The following is a 21,610-nucleotide window of genomic DNA, read 5'->3' as shown; positions in this document are numbered from 1 at the left end:
ATTACATATGTACCAGGATGGCCAAAGTTAAAAACAAGATACCAAATGGTGGTGAGAATGTAGAGTAACATGAACTCTCACATATTGTTGATGGTAGTATAAAAATTGATACAATACACTTGGAAAACTACAGGAAAACTACAAAAGCCAGTGATGTGCTGTGACAGTAAATGTTTAACAACTGAGTCTGTGGTGGGAGAGGGATAGTAATTTGTATCATTTGCCAATTTCTATAGTGTAAACACGCCTCTGATGGCCAGTCTGACGCTACCAATGCGATGTCACTGAATGTGAATTTTGGAAGACATGTGCAAAATTAGCTCTTATGAGCTGGTACAAGCCAGTCCATTTTACCTCTGACTAGGTTGAAAACTCCGATTTCCCCAGACCCTACAAATTTCCTCCTAATTATAATCCCAATAGAGATGCATACCCATGTTCACGGAAAGCCACATATAAGAATATTCACAGCAACACTATAAAAGCCAAAAACTGGCAACAACCCACATACCCATCAATCAGGGAAAAAATTAATTGTGGTGTATACATACAATGGGACAATATTCAACAATGAAAATTAACAAACTACTACTTATCCAAAAACACAGATGAATCTCTCAAATCTAACATTGATAAAAAGAGCCAGACATCAAAGAATAATGATTTCATTTAAATAAAGTTTAAAAGCAGACAAAACTAATCCCTGATGATAGAAAACAAAATAATAGTTACCTTTGTTGAGTGAAAGCACCTATGAAGGGGCACAGGAAGGCTTCTTAATCTGGTGATAGCAGTTCAGGTGTGTTCATTTTGTAAAAATTCTTTGAGCTATAAACTTACAACAGTGCACCTCTTTTGCATGCCTGTTACACAACAATAAAACAAGTTTACTAAAAAATAAAACTTTTCCAACAAAACAATTACGAGGATTCACTTTCCTCTGTGGTTATTCTCTGTTACACTAACTCTCATCACCTGTTAAAAAGAGTACAGACCTTTGTCAGATGAGTAGATTGCAAAAATTTTCTCCCATTCTGTAGGTTGCCTGTTCACTCTGATGGTAGTTTCTTTTGCTGTGCAGAAGCTCTTTAGTTTAATGAGATCCCATTTGTCAATTTTGGCTTTTGCTGCCATTGCTTTTGGTGTTTTAGACATGAAGTCTTTGCCCATGCCTATGTCCTGAATGGTACTACCTAGGTTTTCCTCTAGGATTTTTATGGTATTAGGTCTAACATTTAAGTCTCTAATCCATCTTGAATTAATTTTCGTATAAGGAGTAAGGAAAGGATCCAGTTTCAGCTTTCTACTTATGGCTAGCCAATTTTCCCAGCACCATTTATTAAATAGGGAATCCTTTCCCCATTTCTGGTTTCTCTCAGGTTTGTCAAAGATCAGATGGCTGTAGATGTGTGGTATTATTTCTGAGGACTCTGTTCTGTTCCATTGGTCTATATCTCTGTTTTGGTACCAGTACCATGCTGTTTTGGTTACTGTAGCCTTGTAGTATAGTTTGAAGTCAGGTAGCGTGATGCCTCCAGCTTTGTTCTTTTGACTTAGGATTGTCTTGGAGATACGGGCTCTTTTTTGGTTCCATATGAACTTTAAAGCAGTTTTTTCCAATTCTGTGAAGAAATTCATTGGTAGCTTGATGGGGATGGCATTGAATCTATAAATTACCTTGGGCAGTATGGCCATTACAAAGAACTCAAACAAATTTACAAGAAAAAAACAAACAACCCCATCAAAAAGTGGGCAAAGGATATGAACAGACATTTCTCAAAAGAAGACATTCATACAGCCAACAGACACATGAAAAAATGCTCATCATCACTGGCCATCAGAGAAATGCAAATCAAAACCACAATGAGATACCATCTCACACCAGTTAGAATGGCGATCATTAAAAAGTCAGGAAACAACAGGTGCTGGAGAGGATGTGGAGAAATAGGAACACTTTTACACTGTTGGTGGGATTGTAAACTAGTTCAACCATTATGGAAAACAGTATGGCGATTCCTCAAGGATCTAGAACTAGATGTACCATATGACCCAGCCATCCCATTACTGGGTATATACCCAAAGGATTATAAATTATGCTGCTCTAAAGACACATGCACACGTATGTTTATTGCAGCACTATTCACAATAGCAAAGACTTGGAATCAACCCAAATGTCCATCAGTGACAGATTGGATTAAGAAAATGTGGCACATATACACCATGGAATACTATGCAGCCATCAAAAAGGATGAGTTTGTGTCCTTTGTAGGGACATGGATGCAGCTGGAAACCATCATTCTTAGCAAACTATCACAAGAACAGAAAACCAAACACCACATGTTCTCACTCATAGGTGGGAACTGAACAATGAGATCACTTGGACTCAGGAAGGGGAACATCACACACAGGGGCCTATCATGGGGAGGGGGGAGGGGGGAGGGATTGCATTGGGAGTTATACCTGATGTAAATGACGAGTTGATGGGTGCAGCACACCAACATGGCACAAGTATACATATGTAACAAACCTGCACGTTATGCACATGTACCCTACAACTTAAAGTATAATAATAATAAATTAATTTAAAAAAAAAAAAAAAAGAGTACAGACTCTACTGGTTCTGCTGCTTGCATGCTGTGTGACTGCACAAATTACTTAACCTCTCTAAGTTTTAGTTATCTCTTACACAGAAATCATAAATATTTACTTAATTGGTATATTACACAGATTAAAAATAATATATATAAAATGTCAATATGGTATCTTTTCTACAGTCCACAATCCCTAGAACAGCCAGAATAATCTTTAAAAAAAAAAAAAAAAAAAAAAAAAACAGAATAAACATCCAATTATACTAGTCCCTTGCTTAAAACTCTCCAATTACTTGAGAAAAAATAAAATTCTTATCATGGTCTACAAGGACCTCTGTGGCCTGGCCCTTGCCCTGTCTCTGACTTTACCTCCTACTATGCTCATTCTCACTCTCTGCATTCCAGCCACACTCCCTGTTCTTTGAACTCACCTAGCTGGCAGTTGCCCCAGAGCCTTTGCTTGTGCTACTATCTCTGTTTGGAATGTTGAAGCCCCACATCCATGCAAGGCCAGTTCCATTCCCAGATAAGTCTTATATCAAAAATCATCTTCTCAGAAAAAGGCCATCTCTGACATTGCAATAAAAAGTAGTCTCCCCAGTTATTCTCTATCCCATTTCCCTGTTTTATTTTTCAATACAGCATTTATTGCTAGCTGGAATTACTTCAATTTACTGTCTTTCTTCCATCATTGTAACCACACACCTCACAGTAAGCCAAATAAGGGAGGGATAGTGTCTGATATACTCACTACTGTATCTTCCAGCACTAGAAGAATACCTGCCACACAGTACTCACTAGATGGTTGTTGATTAAAAAAATAATCAATAAACAATAATATTTTTCAGAAACAGTCATTATTTCCTCCTTCAAATATCCTCATACATCATAAGAGTTTATAAATTTGTAAGTATTTTAGGATGGAGTTTATGAATTTGTGAGTATTTTAGGATGAAATACTGTGACTACATTTGCTCCTTGAACCATTGTTTTTATGTAACAGTTCTAGTTTCTTTTCTATTATAGATCTTAAGGATAAGGTCAAGTTCAGGAGCCAACCAAAAGAAAAATGTAGTGTACTACCTCACCCTGGTAAAATGCATTCATTTGACAGAGTAAACAGTTTGAAATTGTTCATTACTAAGACATTGACTCCCATATGTGATAAGCTGTGTTAATCTGGGACATGATTTTTATAACTGCATTATGTCTTTTAGAGAACTGTACTTAGGGTCCTTTTTCCCTCTGGAATCTTGATGAAGAAATCCTACAATCCATGTCTTCAGTATGGCTCTTTAAAAAGCAGTTCTTCTTGCTATTTCTGGGAAAATAAACCTTTAAAATCCTCAATCACTTTCCCAGGTGTAAAATGAGCAATTCTTTCAGGACATCATCAAAAATATTGTTCATCTGCATAGTCTCATGTCTACTGCAACCAGTGTTCTCTTATTGTGTAGTCTGAAGCTGAAAAGATAATAACTCATTAAAAGTAAAACCAATCACCTACATGTAAACAAAACCATCAGAGGAAGTTTTTAAAATGCTTCTCTAAGCTGAATATTTAGATCTGTTCTATTTAAAATCACATGATGGAAATGATTTTAAAACACTTTGAGTTTAACAATCCCCAGAAGTATAAGAATGATATATAATCATTCTAATATAATCATTCTATACCACATTATAAAGGCTAATATATAAAATTGTATGTCATCTAATTAACTTGGGACCCATTAGAAAAATTAGTTTAAAGCAATAACAACAAAAATTACACCTCAAACTACAATTTTTTTTAAACTATCTTACAAAATATTTGGCGTTTTAACTTAATCTAAGAAAGAAAAAGTTGGCTTCCTTATAGCAAATGTAGATGAAGATGGGCTGGAAGTAAGAGTTGAAATGGGTGCAGAAGAGAAAAATGGAAACATACAAGAAACAATTTAGAAACCTTATAGACTCAGCCTGGTAGGGGTTTGTCTGTTTGAGAGAGAATTAGTCGCACAGGAAGAAGGCTGTTGATGCCTTTGATCAACGAAAAACCCTGGAGAGGAAAGACTTACACAGTTCAGGGTTAAAAAGAGATTGAAAACAAAATGCTTAGAGGAGATGAGATGGCAAAGAAAGCCAGAAACTTTTAAAGTAGTGGGAGCCAGCACACACAGGAACTATCATCAATCTCTAACGTCTCACACTTCATTCAGAGCTTTCTTCAAACTGCTGAAACCATGTTATTTCATAGCATTTGGGCTGACTTTAATCGTGAAATATTTTTAAAACTGTCTCTCAAAGAATGAAACTTTTCTTTTAAATCATAATTAAATAAATGTTGTTAAAAGGAAACTCTTATAACAAGTTCAGAAATTCCATAATTTCTTTTCCTCAAGAAGTGATCTTAATAGTCCAGATGGTAATGCTGACCCTTATTAGCACAAATTAGATTGCATATATCACCTAAATTGTGCCCCATAGTTTTATCCAAGAAAAGCAATGAATATTAGCAGATTCACACAGAAGTTTCTTCTCTGATAAAAATAAGAAAACCCATCAGAAAAGATTAATTTTATCATCTTACACTGAGATATGAATCAGTCATGTAATTGCTACATAAATATAAAAATAAAATTTTTGTATTAGGTATTTGTTAGAAAAAAACAAATTAAACCTCTTACACAATTGGGGGTGAGAAACTCTAAGGAGAGAACATCATAGAAGACATCTATACAATTAGTAACATGAGATTCCGACAAAGTCAAACCGGATGCGATGCAAAGCAATTATAACTAAAGTTAATACGGTAATTTTCATGAATGCTTGAAGTTGTGACTAACTACAAGTGAATGACTGAAAAATTCCACATTAGATACCCCTTATTTTTAACAGTGGCCCCATGGTTAATCTAATAATAGGTGTAAATTTTAATAATTTTTCTATAACAGGGAATGTACTCAGAAAATGACAAAAATTAAACTCTAGATTTAAATTCCAAAATCTGTAGTTTGACAATTAAAATACTACATAGAGAGAGTACTAGTTAGGAGTACTAGTTAATCTGTATAGGGTACTAGTTAAGGGTGTGGATTCTGTAGGTGGACCATGCAGATTACCATTCCACCTCTCCTGCTGGCATTTGTCTTGTCCAAGAGACTTGACCGCTGTGAGCCTCAGTGTCTTCACTATAACACAGAATAATACTAGTAGTAGTAGGTGGCAGTAATTTTACATGGAGGTGCCACAATATCTTTTAGCCATCCACTGGTTTTCGGAATTTACAATACAGCGCCAGGTTCTCCACTTTGGAGGACCAGAAAGGGACCTTTATCAATATACTCAAAGTCCACCAGTTTCTCAGTAATAAGTTTATAATAACTAAAACCACAAAAGATTGAAGGTATCTAAGAATGCCAATCCTTAAAAACAATCCATGAAGTACCCATTATTATCCCCATTTTTCAGATGAGGAAACTGAGGTTTAAAAGTTTAACTCTCCCAATATATCAAAACAACTGAATGGCAGAGCTGCTCTTCAAACCCTAGACTGTAATACTCCAATACCACTCTGCAATAATGGTTCTCATGAATGTTTTTATTCTACAACAAAGATGTATAAGGATAGCCACATTTGTATAATCTATCACAGTGGTTCACAAAGTATGGCCTGGGAACCCCTGTGGGTCCTCAAGACCTTTTCAGGGAGTCCATGAGGTGACAACTATTTTCATAATCATACTAAGATACTATTTGACTGTTTTATTTTCATTCTTTCATCAGCATACAGTGAAGTTTTTTAGAGGCTACGTGATCAGTGATATTGCAACAAATTGAACGCAGAAACAGATATCAGAATCTAGCTGTCTTCAGTTAATCCGGACATTAAAGGAACTTGCAAAAATGTGAAACAATGCCACTCTTCTAAAGTGTTTTTTTCTTTTTCTTTTTCTTTTTTTTTTGTTTTGGAAAATAAGATTTTTATTAAAATGTTATTTATGTTAACATGTAATGGGGTTTTTTAAAATTATCAATACATATTTTTAGATATTCTCAGTTTTTAGTTGAATCTGCTAAACATACTTAGGTGTAATACCCATAAACAAAAGCTCTTTAGGGGCCTCAATAATTTGTAAGAGTCTAAAGGTGTCCTAAGAACAAAAGGCTTGAAAACTGTGAAGAACTTTCACAGTACTTATGTCATTGCCAATACAAGATTATAGGTAAGGAAAAAAAGATTATACAAGGAGTGTTTTTCAATAAGCAGCCAATTTAGTTTGACAGTTATCTGGTCACCCTGAAATCAAATGTAATTTCTACCACTGCATCTACCCAAATTGAAGGCATTTTTCCATGATGAAAGGCCTTCCAAGAAATTATTGCCAGATGATATTATGTGAATTTTTTTATGGTTTGGGAAGAAAATGGGATATGAATTAACAAGTGAGAAGTCAAATGATTCCAGCAAAATGATATTTATTGTGTGTTTTTAAAAAGGAGTCTATATCTTAAAAGATTGCTAAAGAATCTCTTCCACATAATACAGGGAAAGAGGGTGAAAAACTTAGCTTACTACAAACTATCATAAGCCTTTAACCTTAAAAAAAGACATGAAGTCTACATATATGTGTGTGCTATAAAAATGTAACTATAACAAAAAATACACATAATTTACATTATATTATATATACCATTTAGATAAACCTGTTACTTCTGTGCAGGCTCCCCCAGACTCCCCCTCACCATTTCTTTCTAAGTCCTGACCCCAAATCATGAAGTGCCTTCCTTGGTTGCTCTGTGACCTGGCCAGCTGCAGGTTTTTTCCAACAGGCTTGAACCGAAACCAGGGCCTTGCACATTTCCAGGCACTGAAAAAAGTTATCTAGGTTGTTGCCCAAAACACTAAAAGAAACTGGCCCTGGCTTGAGCCAAAATCCTCAACCCTTCATAGAAACTTCCTACATGACTCCCTCATTTCAGACACGCCTAGGTAGAACACCCCCTTTCTCTCGCTGTCCGCCACAAGGATTGGAGCAGCACTCTGTAAGTTCCCCTAATAAATTTCTTAGATTCATCACCCTGGCATTCAGTGCTTCTTTCTTTAGAACCTTAACCAGCCCCATCTCTGGACAGTTTGGGGAACTTCCCTGCAGAAATTCCCCTGCCACCACTTTTGGAGCAATTCCGGCCATGGGTTCGGTAAGACAAAACGTCTGACGGAGAAGAAAACAGGAGGCTCCACTGCTGCCTTGACCAGTATAACAACTTTGTTGATGTATGGGTAACTATCTAAATGTTCCAAATACAAACTAATGTTCCTATATCTAGCAAGTGTATATTTAAATGGTGAATTAGTCAGGGTTCTCCAGAGAAACAGAACCTATAGAGATTAGGTAGAGAGATAGATGATAGATAGATAGATGGATGGATAGATAGATAGGTAGATAGACAGATGGTTATAGAGATAACTTATAACAATAAGTTATTGACTCACTGATTACAGAGGCTGAGAAGTCCAGTGATCTAACATCTGCAAGCCAAAGACCCAGAAAAGCCTGTGGTATAGTTCAAAGGCCTGAGAGCCAGAGGACCAATGATGTAGACTCCAAACCCAGCCTGAAGGCTTAAGAACCAGGAGCACCAAGGGCAGAAGATTGACGTCCAGTTCAAGCAGACAGGCAGAGGGGAGCACAAATCCAATCTTCCTCTGCTTTTTTGTTCTTTTCAGGTGCTCAAAGAACTGGATGATGTCCGGCTGGGCGCGGTGGCTCACGCCTGTAATCCTAGCACTTTGGGAGGTCGAGGCAGGCGGATTGCCTGAACTGAGGAGTTCAAGACCAGTCTGGGCAACACGGTGAAAGCCCTTCGCTACTAAAATACAAAACCTTAGCCAGGCATGGCGGCACCTGTAGTCCCAGCTGCTCGGGAGGCTGAAGCAGGAGAATAGCTTGAACAGGAGGCAGAGGTTGTACAGTGAGCAGAGATCGCCCCACTGCACTCCAGCCTGGGTGACAGAGCTAGACACCGTCTAAAAAAAAAAAAAAAAAAAAAAAAAAAACTGGATGATGCCCATCCAATTATTTTCAGGCGTTCAATGAATTGAATGATGCCCTTTGGGGAGGGCTGTCTGCTTTACTTAATTTACCAGTTTAAATGTGAATCTCTCCCAGAAACACCCTCATAGAGATACCTAGAAATAATGTCTAAACAGACATCAGGGCATCCCATGGCCTAGTCACGTTAACACATAAAACTTACCATCACAAATGATGTTTGTCACCTCTAACCTATCTCCAAACAAATCATAGATGATTTTTAGAACATAACTTTTTAAATTTTTTAATCATTTTTATTTGCTGCATAATCTTTTCTGTCTTATTTCCCATATGTATAGAATGATAGAGCATAGAAAGAAATAATTCTCACATATTTAAACCAATGTTAAATGGTGATAATGTGTAATTACTGCACCTTCCAAAAATGATGATGATGATGGCATATTCATCAAGATGTAAATGTATTAACAAAACAATGCCAATTGCTTAAATTCTGGTACCTCCATATATAGTCTACATCATTACAGAGGGGCAGGAGAAATGCAATAGCAAAACTACCACCTTAATAAAACAGCTCAAAATAATTTACAGGCATTTTTACTTCAAGATTTCTTAGATTTGCTGTTTAGCATAAACTAAGTAAGTATAAGAGACCAAAATATGTGAAAGTAACAAGTGAAAGAAAAAGAAACATATTCCGAACAAACCATAAACTACCTCCCTGGCACAGAGAAAAGACAGTCAAAGGCTATTGAGTCTCCCACAGAAACAAAGGCATTTTTTAGAAAGTGGTTGATGGTGTGGCGGAAGGAAAGAGATTTGACTTTAATGTTAAATGTTATTGGAGTTAGCAAGCATTAACTCTAGACTATTTTTCTCTTTGATTTACACGAAGGTCAACTTCTGAGAAAAATGTGAGCCACAGGTGAAATATTTAATTTCTTAGATGACCTCTAGTGGTCATCCAAGACACGCATTGGCATGTGAAAGAAGAGCTGTTTATGTTACCGAGAACAAAATGATCAAATAACTAGGAGGGATCAGGAAAATGTCCTTTACGGTAACAGAAATTTTCGCTTGATAAAATAAATGTAGAGTATATCAAAATGCTTTAAAATGCATGCCCATTAATCCTAAAAGTCTATTTTTAGAAAAGTATCCTTAAAAAAAATTTTAAAAGGGCTCAAAAATGTTATGAGCAAGAAAGTTTATTCCAGCATTGCTGAGCAACAGTGTGTAGTGGCAAACAATGTCAATTGATTAAATAAATTACAGTACATTCCTATAGTGAAATACCAATGAAGCCATCAAGAATAATAATAATGTCATTATGTTAAGTGAAATAAGCCAAGCACAGAAAGACAAATATCCCATGTTCTCACTCATATGTGGCAGCTAGAAATGTGGATCTCATGAAGATAGAGATTAGACTGGTGGCTACCAAAGGCCAGGAAGGATAAGAAGGAGGGATGGTGAAGGGAAAATTATATATAGAGATATGTGAATGTAGTTATTACCACTTAACTGTACACTTAAAAATGGTAAGGATGGTAAATCTTACATGTTTAGTTACCTCAATAAAATTTTTTAATAATAATAATGACATTTATTGAAATGAAATGAGTTAGCAAAAAGTTGAATTTAAAATCAAGTTAAAATTACAGTAAAATAATATATAATACCACCCTTGCTAAAAAATTAGGAGTGTTTTTATCTGAAAGGTATAAACTAAATAACCAAAGGATTAGAGGTAAATCTTTGAATAGTGGAATTATACATGGGATTTGTTCACAAATTGATTTTCTACTTTGTTGTATATAAACATATTATTTTGTGATAATGATTTCTGTAAAAATTAATACACATAAAGAGATAATGGTCCATGAGATTATAGACTATTTCTCACAAAACTTATCAAGAAGGCATTTTTCCTGATCCATCTAGCCCTACCACCTTTGATGGACTTTGCAAATACCTCAGGACAATCCAACTAGCTGACATGTTTTCTCCCTCCCTCTAAAAGGTTGAAAGATAACATAGTATCCTATGTACACTTCCTTCTTGGAGCTTTATTTTTTTAATTGCAACTTAATTGACCAAAACAAGAAAGCATGCCATAGATTTGTTTTTATTCTTGAAAGAATAAAGGGTTTTTATCCAGGAATTTTGATTGTTTAACCCAAATATTTAATTTTCCCAACCCCAAATGATTGAGGTAAAGAAAAGGCTATAAAACACAGAATTTTAGGAGCAACTTTCTGAAGTCATAAGTCTTGTACCTTAGCTTCTTATATCAATTTTACTATCATATGTCCTTTTAGAAAGCATTGTCCACATCATAAAAATGGTCCACCACCCTGAAATTGCTTCACTTACATCATAACTAAAGGTCCTTGATGGACTAAAGAGTCATTTTCCACACTGTTCAGTGAGTGAACATATGCATGATATGGATGGGACATAGGCCTGATATACCTTCTGTTTGTTCTCAAGTTTCCATTGCTTTTTGTATTATTTTCTATTGTTCCCATATCAAATTACCATACGTTTAGTGGCTTAAGACAATGAATTTTATTATCCTACAGTTTTATAAGTTGGAAGTCTAACACAGGTCTCAGAGGGCCAAAGTCAAAGCTGCTTTCCTTTCTGTAGGTTCTGATAGGATCTATTTCCATGACTTATTTGGCTTCTAGATGCCGCCTACATTCATTGGCTCATGGATCCCTTTTTTCGTCTTCAAAACTGGCAAAGGAAAGCCAAGTCCTTCTCACATCTCATTGCTCTAACTGCTTCCATGGTTACATCTCCTTTTCTAACTCTGCCTCGTCTCCTGCCTCCCTCTTCTACTTTGAAGGACCCTTGTGATTACACTGGGCCTGCGCAGGTAACCCAGGATGTTCTCCCTAACGTAAGGTTAATTGACTAGTAACCTTAATGCCACCTGCAAGCTTAATTCCCTTTTGCCACGTAACCCAACATATTCATATGTTCCAGGGATTAGGACGTGAACACCTTTGGGGCCATTATTCTGCCTACCACGCCTTTTAAAATGTTAAAACATTTATTACACTGAAGGAAATTATGAAAAGATATGTAATTTGTAGAATGGTATTCTACACAATGGAAGAATATCACATTCCATATGAAATTTGTAGAATGGTAGTTATTCTCTAAAGGTGGCTCTCTAATGAACCACACTTCCAAATAGTCATGGCTTTATGTAGTTCTCTCATCTTGGACCTAGGCTGGCCCTGTGACTCATATTTGACCAACAGAATATAGCAGAAAGATTCTGCATGACTGCTGAGGCTAGGTCATAAGAAGCCATCAGCTTCCACCTGAGTCTCTTGGTATATTTACACTGAGGGAAGCCAGCTACTGTGTAACAGACCCAACTCTCTTAAGAATGCCATAGTAGAGAGACAAAAACCTGGAAGCCAGCCCAGAGTATCCCAACACCCCAGGTGAGATGCCAGATAAGTAAATGAAGAAGCCATCTTAGACATCCAACCCAATCAAGCCTTCAAATAATTCCAGCAACAACAATCATCTCATTACAACTGCATGAATGACCCCAAGTAAGAACTGTCTAGCTAAGCCCAACCAATCCACAGAACAATGAATCACTAAGATTGGGGATGTTTTTTTGCATAATAGTAATTGACAACCAAAATGAATGGTTTCACATACAATTAGACATCTGCTATCAGAAAGGCTTTATTTTTCAAAGGCAATCAAAATTTCGGCTAACTGGGGTCTAACCCAAGAGAGTCAATTGCTTTCTCAAAATCCCAAATATGTGGTGTATTTATAGCTTTGCTTTTTTATTTTAGAATAATGTTTGTACATCCCCTACTCCAAAGACCTATAAAATTCTGAATTGTTAGAATTTTATTATTGAAATTTTATATTGTTAGAATTTGATTACTTTTCCAATAACTTTTTATTACTGGAAATTTCTAGTAAAATATCATTACCAACAATACCAAGAGAAAACTGTGGAATAGCCATATTCCTCTGTCAGCCAACTAACAGGCTAATTGTTATTTTTAAGTTGAATTAATCTTATTAGTTTATTCATTATCCAAATAAAGAACTGTTGAGCAGCTACGTGCCAAGCACTATCCTTGTCATTTAGACTACAATATTAAATAGAATGTGCTTCCTGACCTCTAGTGTTATAGTCTTGAGGGGTAAAAGAGATGTCAGACAAGTAAATCAATTTTATAATACAATGTGAAAAGGCCTGTGATAAGGAGGCAAACTTAGAGTATATGAGCACAAAAAAGAAGCAGCTAATCTGAGTGGGGTTGGAAATGGTCTAGCATTTAAATCATCTTCCAGGGATAACAGCAGGGATGAATCTTCAATGACAAATAAACATAACTTGGGAAGTTTCGAGCAAAAGTAACAGCAAGTACAAAAGCATTGAGGTGTAAAATAGCAACATATGTTACAACTACTTGTGATTTTAAAATAGGGAAATAAGCTTAAAATTAAATATATGAAGATGATGAATTATCCATTCTCCTCTTCTGCCACTGCCAAATTACTTACAGAATGCGTTTCATCTTTCATGAAATGTTAGAATAGTTTCTTGAAGGTGCCTGAAAGCAACTACCATTTGAAGACTTTGTGAGAAAAGCAGACTTTGTCAGGATTACATCTGTCTGGATACTGAATAACTTGCTACACCTGACTGATTACAAGTAATCTGAGCAAATAACAGATAATCAAAATCAATTTCTCTCTAAAGAGGCTAGCAAACTCCCAGAAAGTAAGTAAATTTGACTCATGGTTTAATAGACTGTGTTTGTCCAATCACCCATAGCAATAATGTGAAGAATATTTATAACATTCAACTATAGAACTACAAACCAGTTATCATTAGGGTCAATTCCAACCCTCATGAATAAACTTTCTTTTCTGTTGTATCTTGACCAGAATTGTGTTGTATTGATCCAGCAAGAGTTGATATTTAATAAAACCAATCAATACTTGGTACTTTTGTTAAAAGAACCCAAACTAATATGAATCATTGAAAATAGCTTAAATTTTCTATTAAATCCAACTTCCTCCTCCACTAAACCTCTTCATCAGAACAGCCAATAAACCACAAGATAACCTGAGCTCACCTCTTGTTCCTGGTTGAAATGCTTAATTAGAATGTCCTAAATACAGAAGCAGAAGAAAAAACTCTCTACCATCCAAAACTGCCCTTAAGGCAAGAGCTAAATTATTTAGAATCAGCTATATTCATCAAAAAATGAAAACCACAACACTTTAACAAAACAACTTCAAACCAGAGTTACCAAACTTGCACAAAACTGTTGTTAGACCTGAAATAAAATGAAACCAGAAATACCTCTAAATTATATTTAATGTCTCTGAGAAAAATCAATTAACTCAATAAACGTTGGCTTTACTTTCCTTATACCTTGCTCACTTGGATATATTTACCTAGTTACAAGAAGAAAATAAGGCAAACTCATAAGAGTTCACATGTAATTGACACAGTATCTTTAATCACATTCTCTAGAATTTTACCTGCCCACAATATGCTTTTTGAATTACCAATACATATTTAGGGTAAAAGGAAGCAGTGACAATTTTATATCATCTAAGTTCAAGGAAAATTTTCCTTGACAATTTCCAACTGGCACATTGCATCTGACAGGGCCAATCCCCACTGTCTTGTATGATGTGATGCATCATGACTGGTGTAATCCAGGCAGATCACCTTAAAGGAGCACTCTGCTGAGAACACCCCATGGGACGTAACTTTTTTCATAAGTAATGAATGTATTATAAATATATGCTATATTTCATTTTCCTTGACATGACATAGCCGGGAGCTATGAGATGCAACGCATTTTTGTCAAATTATTTTATTTTTGTTATTTGACTAACAAGTAATTAAGTCAAAAGAAATAATCTAATATCTTAGTTCTACCTCCACAGGTAAAATAAAGTGAAGCTCAGGCTAGGTGTGGAGTGTGGAGTGGAGAGGCAATGATTAGAAAAATAGTAAATGTTTGAAATATTGTATAATTCTTTTTAACTCCTCAGAGAGATTTTATATAGTACCTCAGTTGATTGGAATTAAATTAACCAAATTGTATGTCTCTACTACCCAAATTCATCAAGTAATTATTTAGCTCTGCTATTTATTGTGTTAGTTAGCTATTTCTGTGTAACAAATTACCCCAAAATGTTAGTAGCTTAAAACATTTATTATCTCACAGTTTTTCTGGGTCATGTTTCTAGGCACAGCCTACCTGAGTCCTCTAACTCTGTGCATCTCTCAAAGCTTTAATCATACATGTCAAGGGCTCAGCAGGTAGTCATACTCATAACCAAGATTCATTCCAGCAAAAAGGCTTTAATCATACATGTCAAGGTTCAGCTAGGCAGGATCTACTTCTAAGTTCTTTTATGTCGTTGTTGGCAGGATTCCGATCCTATCCTGTTGTTGGACTCAGTCCTCAGTTTCTCAGGAGTTGCTGACTGGAGATCTTCCTCAGTTCCTTGCCACATGGACCTCTCCACAGGGCATCTCACCACATGGCAGCAAGCAGGAGAGCAAGAGAGAATGCCAGCAACCCAAACACAGAAGTGACATTCCATCGCTGTTCCTGTTTTCTATTCATTAGAGGCAATTCACTAGGTCCAGCCACACCCAAGGGGAGGAGATTACACCAGAGCATTATCAGGATGTGGGGTTCATTGACAGCCATGTCAGCAGCTGCCCACCATGTTCACTCACACCTTTGTTATAAAAATGAATTGGCCAAATAATAATTTTATTCCTGTAATTAATATGTATTAAATCATGATCCCTTGCCGGAGAGTCACACTAAAAAAAGAAAGAAAATGATTTGACAGTACAGCCAATTGACATAATCAGCAAAGAGTCTAAACTGATGTTAAAGAAGAAAAAAAAGGTAGCAGTTGGTAGTATACAATAGATATCACTTTCCTAGGAGCATTCTTTTCTGCGCTTCTACTTCAATAATTCGTATCACGTTCCTTACTTTCCTTGGCAAGATGATGTCAAAATTAACATTCAGGGCTGAGAGAATTGTTGACCTTTCAGAATTTAATGGTTATCAGTCACATGCTGAATATTGAAATGGGCAGTACCAAAGTCAAAAGTTCAGACTGACAAGCAGTTACCTCCATTTATAACTAATAAAGTAGGATTTACTGCTACTTATTTAATATAAAATTAAATAATATATAGATATAACACTAATATACTCATGTAATAATGAACAATTAATATTGAGTCATTACTATGAGCCAAGCAGTGTTCTATAATGGTTAACTACTTAATATATGTATTTACATACAAACTTTTTACTGTGTGGACATCTGTATGTAAATTCAAGAAACCACTATTAATTGATGGATATTAATATTACTAATATATTTGTAGTTCCAATTTGCAGTTAAATGAGAACTACTCAACTTTTTCAAAGCTCAAGATTTCTGCCATTCCTCTTTGATTGACAGAGGCCCACAAAGTAATAAAACATGTCAAGAAAATTACAGAAAAAGTATAAATGACTTTACCTACTTTTTACTCAACTAGACTGGTTTGCACACATTCTGAATTTGCTTATTTGAAATGAATAAAATAGCATGCTTGGAGAGTTGGTTATTTTATTTCTGCTCAAGGAAATTACTTTTAAATTCACAAAATTGTTTTCTTAACCCTGAGGTTATTTGTTTTTGCTTTCCTATCAATACAAAAGCACATTCTTATAGAATGAGTGAATGCTTTTCATTTGATTTTTCTAGGGTAAAATGTATATTGATATTATCTGAAAGACACACTTAAGTACATTGTATTTTTTCTACAAAACTAAAAAAAGTAAAATAAATGCTATACCTTCAGCTCTAAATGTTGACTGAATGCCCACTACACTTAAAGTACTCTGTTAATGCTAAAATATGCTTTACATTTTTTAGTTTTGCACTTTGATAAAAACTTCAATGATAATAAATTCATGCACTAGGTTTTTTTTTAATAGCAGAGATAAAAGAAAAACAAAGTTGGCTTCTTGTACACTACTGGAACTTCTAATAGGCAAGCTCAGAAAGGTACATCTTACCTTTTCCCTTAAAGGTTAGTCAGCTAGTGAGTTGTTAGGCAATCATAGCATCACTCTCCCGCCATTCATTATCAGCTGTATTCTAAATATATATGGGTTTGCATGTGTGCGTGTGCGTGTGTGTGTGTGAATATACATACACACACAGAGATTACTCTGAGCACCATATATGTTTATACAAAAGACAACTGCTACCATTACTCTCTCTCTGGCAAAATACATTATATATATATACATATATATGTGTATATATGTGTATATATATGTATATATGTGTATATATGTATATATGTGTAATATGTGTATATATGTATATATAAATATGTTCAAAACAGAAACATATATCTGTTTTAAACATTTCCAGTAGTTTTCAGATTACACAAACATTAAATTCTTATTCTGTAAGGAGGTAATTCTAGTTTTTTTCTGCTCCTCTAAATGAAACACTGGGGGATATACTTTAACAGATGTGACAGTTTGTATGATGTTGAAGGAGCACTTCTCCATTGGAGGGAAAAAGCAGAAAAGAACATGTTGGAGAATGAAGAGAAACGATTCCGTAGAGACGTCAAAGATGTTGGTAAAGAATGTAGAAAGAAGAAAATAAAAGAAATAGCTTTCCAAGATCTGGTAAATCTTATTGAAGAAATATTTTACTTAGACTATCTGTGAGAATGAGTCAAATTAGAGATGAAAGAAGTTCGCCTCTCTGGCCTCTGATTTGCCATTTAGTATCAATGAAAACAAGTCATCAATTTTTTTAAAAGTATAAACTAATTATTGAGTTAATTCACAAACTAACGTCATTAGAAATCAAAACCAATTATCTACAAACTAGGTGATTTCAAAATAACATAACTTCAATGAAAAACTCAATACTCATTTAAAATGCCATCTTTACTGTTATTAATTATTCCTCTAATATGCATTCATATTTTTTCAATATATTTTTCTGTTCCCTCTGTAGAATTTATGTTTCCAATAACTAGGGAAGGGTGATGAACCCTTCATCACTACCCTCTACAGTTATATACAAAATCCTCTTGGGATTGATCCAAATTCCTAATCTCTTAAGCCTCAATTTTCTGAGATATCTGAATCAAAATGTGACCAATACTGAATTCCTTTAACTAATCTTCAGCAGTTCTAAAGCCCTTCCCTAAATATTAAGATTTATAGCGAAAGAAAACTTTTACATTGACAACTGTAAACTGTAAACAGAAATGATGTCCTTATAAACAAGCACCAAACAAATGTTGATTTTATCTTAAGAGTACTTTATCACTTTTCTGAGAGGCAACAAACACACAAAATTAACCAGATGAAACATTCCTCTATTTTATGGAGTGGACATTACATCTCTGCCTTTATCTACCTATAGCCAATAATTGGAGAATAATAACAATACCTTACATTTGTTTGACAATTTGTGGTTTCATATAAATATCTCCTTTGATCCTTACAAATGTATTAAAAAACTACTTGCACCTGGATATTTACAGTTCCTCTCCCTCCATGAAAGCCTATAAAATAGAAATGTCACTATATATTATAAAGTGTATACATTTTCTTTTTAGTAGAGTATGTATTCCCTACTTAGCCGTCTTTTAATATAGACAGTTAAAGTTTGAAAATGATCACTTTAAACCTAAAGCAATTTTTTTTCAATGTTAATATAGAAGTCTTCCTTCTTCCAATTGAAGATATAAATTGCTTCAAGGATCTTAAAGATATTCCTATTTGTACAACCATACGTCTAATGAAGGTACAGAACTTGTGCCAGAAAACACTTACTCTTATTTTTAATGATCAATTCAAAAAATTTCCACATTTAGTTTCTTTGTTATTTTCCTCATTTGCACTTTCCAATTGATTTCCCATCTGATTTACTCTTCAAAGAATATACTAAGAATCCTCATCAGTTCATACTTCAAATTCAGCATTTTTTTATTGTTAATTCACACTTTTGTGGGAGATAAGCAGCAATTCTCTGTTCTTTAGTTTTTGCAGATATGACAATCCCTAAACTGACCATAACCTATCTCTTTTATAACCTTGTTCCTGCAACCAGACTGTGGGTTGAATTAGGTCCCATTTCTTATAAAAATCCCCAGGTGGTTAATGTGTTGGAGGTCCTCAACATCTCCCGAGAGTTCAGCCATTTGCTAGGTGGGATCTCAGGGCTCAGCATGCAGTCATACTCATAACCGAGATTCACTGCAGCAAAAAGGATAGAAAATAAAATCAACAAAGAGAAAAGGTAAATTGGGCCAAGATCCAGAAGAAGGCAAGTACAAGCCCCCAAGAGTCTTTCCCCAGTGAAGTCACACAGGACACACTTAATTCCTTCAAGTTGAATTGTGACAACATTTGTCAAGTGCCACCTACCAGGGAAGCTTATTAGATATTCACTGCCCAAGGTTTTTATCAAGGAATGATCATGCAAGTACCCTCTGCCTAGCTCCTACCAAGTTTGCAAATTCCCAGGAGGAAAACAGGTGTTCTGCAAAAACCACATTTTCTATATAAACAGAATAGGCAGAATGAGTACCTCTTCCCAGTTAGAGTGTTCGGAATCCTCCTGAAATTCAAGTCCCAAGATGTAAACCAAGAGCCAACTTTGTGAGCATGCCTTTCTAAGGAAAACAGTCTGAAGCCTGCTATTCTTACCCTTTTCTGCACACTAGTTTGTTAATCTCACCTTTCAAGTACATTCCCCTCCCTTCAGTATTTCTAGAAAGGTCGGTAGGTAGCACTGGATAACACAGTACTTACAAGCAATGTCCTAGATAGCTTACTCCCTATGGGAGGAGAGATAACTACAAATGGTCAGGAAAGAACTTCTTGGGGTGACAGAAATTTTCTAAAACTGGATTATGATAATGGTGGCACAATATATAAATTAGCTAAAAATAATTGAGCCATACACCTTCAGTGGGGGAATTACGTGGTATATAGATTATACCTCACTAAAATTGTTTTTAAAAAGATCCTGTGATCCTAAAGTCAGAGCTGCTCGAAGTAGGACTTACAAACATCCAGGTGTACAGGATTAAACACAGTGCCACTGTGAGACATTTGTTTCACTCACTGGTAACAATGCATTAAACATTGCTGTTTCATGAAAACAAACATGTGCGCTAGAGAATGTGGTAATAAGTGAAAACAACCCTAATGAGAACAAATTGGACATTTATTTAGACCTTGCTGTGGATACTCCCTTGATGTGGGCAAGGAAGTCCACCCACACCATTTGAGTTTGGAAGAGATTCAAAGGCAGACAGTGGAGTGGGAAAATTGTACAATGGAAAAAGAGAAGGCGTCAGGTACACTCTGATTAAAGGAGGTATTTGCCATGGAGAAATTGGAGCCTCTTAGGTGAGTGATCTAAAGAGCATATTTGACTTTCTCTGATTGGTCCTTGTGGGGGATAGTTCAGAGTGGTGGGAAAAACTATAGGGAAAGGACACAAATCTTCTGAAAGGTCAGAAGGTTCTGCAGAGCCCCAGGGGAGAATAGCAGAAGGCAGCTATTCTATAACCCTGAGGCAGAGAGCAAGGAGTAGGTAGAAGGGAGTGTGGGGGAATTTATCTTAAACAAGCTTGTTTACTTATGTTGACCAGGAACTGACCTTTGATTATCCAGCCGTGATGTTCCCTGAAAGGGGAACAATAAATGTTAATTACCTGCAGGTTGCGTTGGCTCCAGGTTTTTGGCATTGTGCCTGCACCAAATAAAAGCAAGCAGCTCCAGCTTCTCAGGGCTGCTCTCTGGCCACTAGAGCCAGGCAGTCACATAGCTGCTCTTACACGCATACCTATGTCTGAGTAATTATTTCATCTGTCCGCCAGAGTCTGCGGGGCAGACCTGGCAGGTCCTAATTTGGAAGTTGGAGCAAAAAGAGAGAAGTTAGCAGTCACTGACCAAGTCCTCACATTGCTGGGCCATTTGTTGCAACACTTGTGGTTTGGCTCCCTAGACTTGTTGCTAAAAAGGTTGTTGTTTGGCTTATTGGACTGGTTGCTGAAGTAGTTGGGGTTTGGTTTCTGAGCTTCTCATGTATGTCAGAATTCTACTGTCATATATGCTGTGGCCATTGTCTGTTTCCATATTCAGTCTCTCAAAAGTAAAATGCAAATCCTGACAAGCAAAAAACAAACAAGCATTGCTAGTAAGTCAGATGAGCCATACTTTGATGATTCTTTCCTCCTTCTCTCCCAGAAGTCCCTTACACCCATGCAAATAGATCTGTCATCAGTTAGCTACACTAGTTTTCCAGATAATCGAAATCGTCTTAAACTCAAGCTGACATTTTTATTTCTCCCAAATTTGACTAATGAGAGTTTGATAAGAGAAACAATGGGTTATCCTTAGAGAAAGCCCTCCTTAGGCCCCTGATCTGTCACATTTCCTCCTTCTACCCAAGTCACTGAAAATAATGATGGGAATCACATTTGTATTTTGTGACTTCTCACATTTCAGGAACTTTAAATGATCTGGATATCATATTGCATATTACTCATAATAATGAAAATAAGGTGACCAGCAGTTTTGCAAGCTTTCAATTATTTAACCCTCGCCTTGAGAAAATTATCATTATTATGCCATTTTAGAAATAAGGAAAGTGAGATTTACCAAGGTTAAATTATTTATCCAAGGGCACAAAGTGTATGACCATCAAGCATTCAACCCCAGATGTGTCTGACTACAGAGCCAGTTCTTTAACCACAATATTGCTTTCCTAAAGGAGAAACCAATGATTTAACTGATTGAAGATATTTCTTCTTGATTCAAATATAGCAAAAAGTCTCTCGCCTCACTCTTTTGGCATGGTCCATGAACGCTCTCAAGTTCAGTATTT

General features: G+C 35.8%; 1 long non-coding RNA gene across 6 annotated transcripts in view; it reads right to left on the bottom strand.

Annotated features, from left to right (window-relative positions):
* Window positions 1-21,610, bottom strand: part of LOC101925508 (uncharacterized) — a 373,900-nt gene that overhangs the window by 313,351 nt on the left and 38,939 nt on the right. The window contains exon 1 of one of the 6 annotated variants that reach the window (XR_010584615.2): window positions 733-925. The exons of the other annotated variants lie outside the window; for them this stretch is intronic. This is a non-coding gene — a long non-coding RNA (uncharacterized lncRNA). Of the gene's footprint in view, window positions 1-732; window positions 926-21,610 lie in introns of those variants that run through there. 6 annotated transcript variants of the gene reach the window in all.

This window comes from Macaca fascicularis, chromosome 1 (genome assembly GCF_037993035.2).
Source record: "Macaca fascicularis isolate 582-1 chromosome 1, T2T-MFA8v1.1".
Classification (NCBI taxonomy): domain Eukaryota; kingdom Metazoa; phylum Chordata; class Mammalia; order Primates; family Cercopithecidae; genus Macaca; species Macaca fascicularis.
Note: the sequence above shows the minus strand (reverse complement) of the source record. Positions and strands in the feature narration are given on the sequence as shown.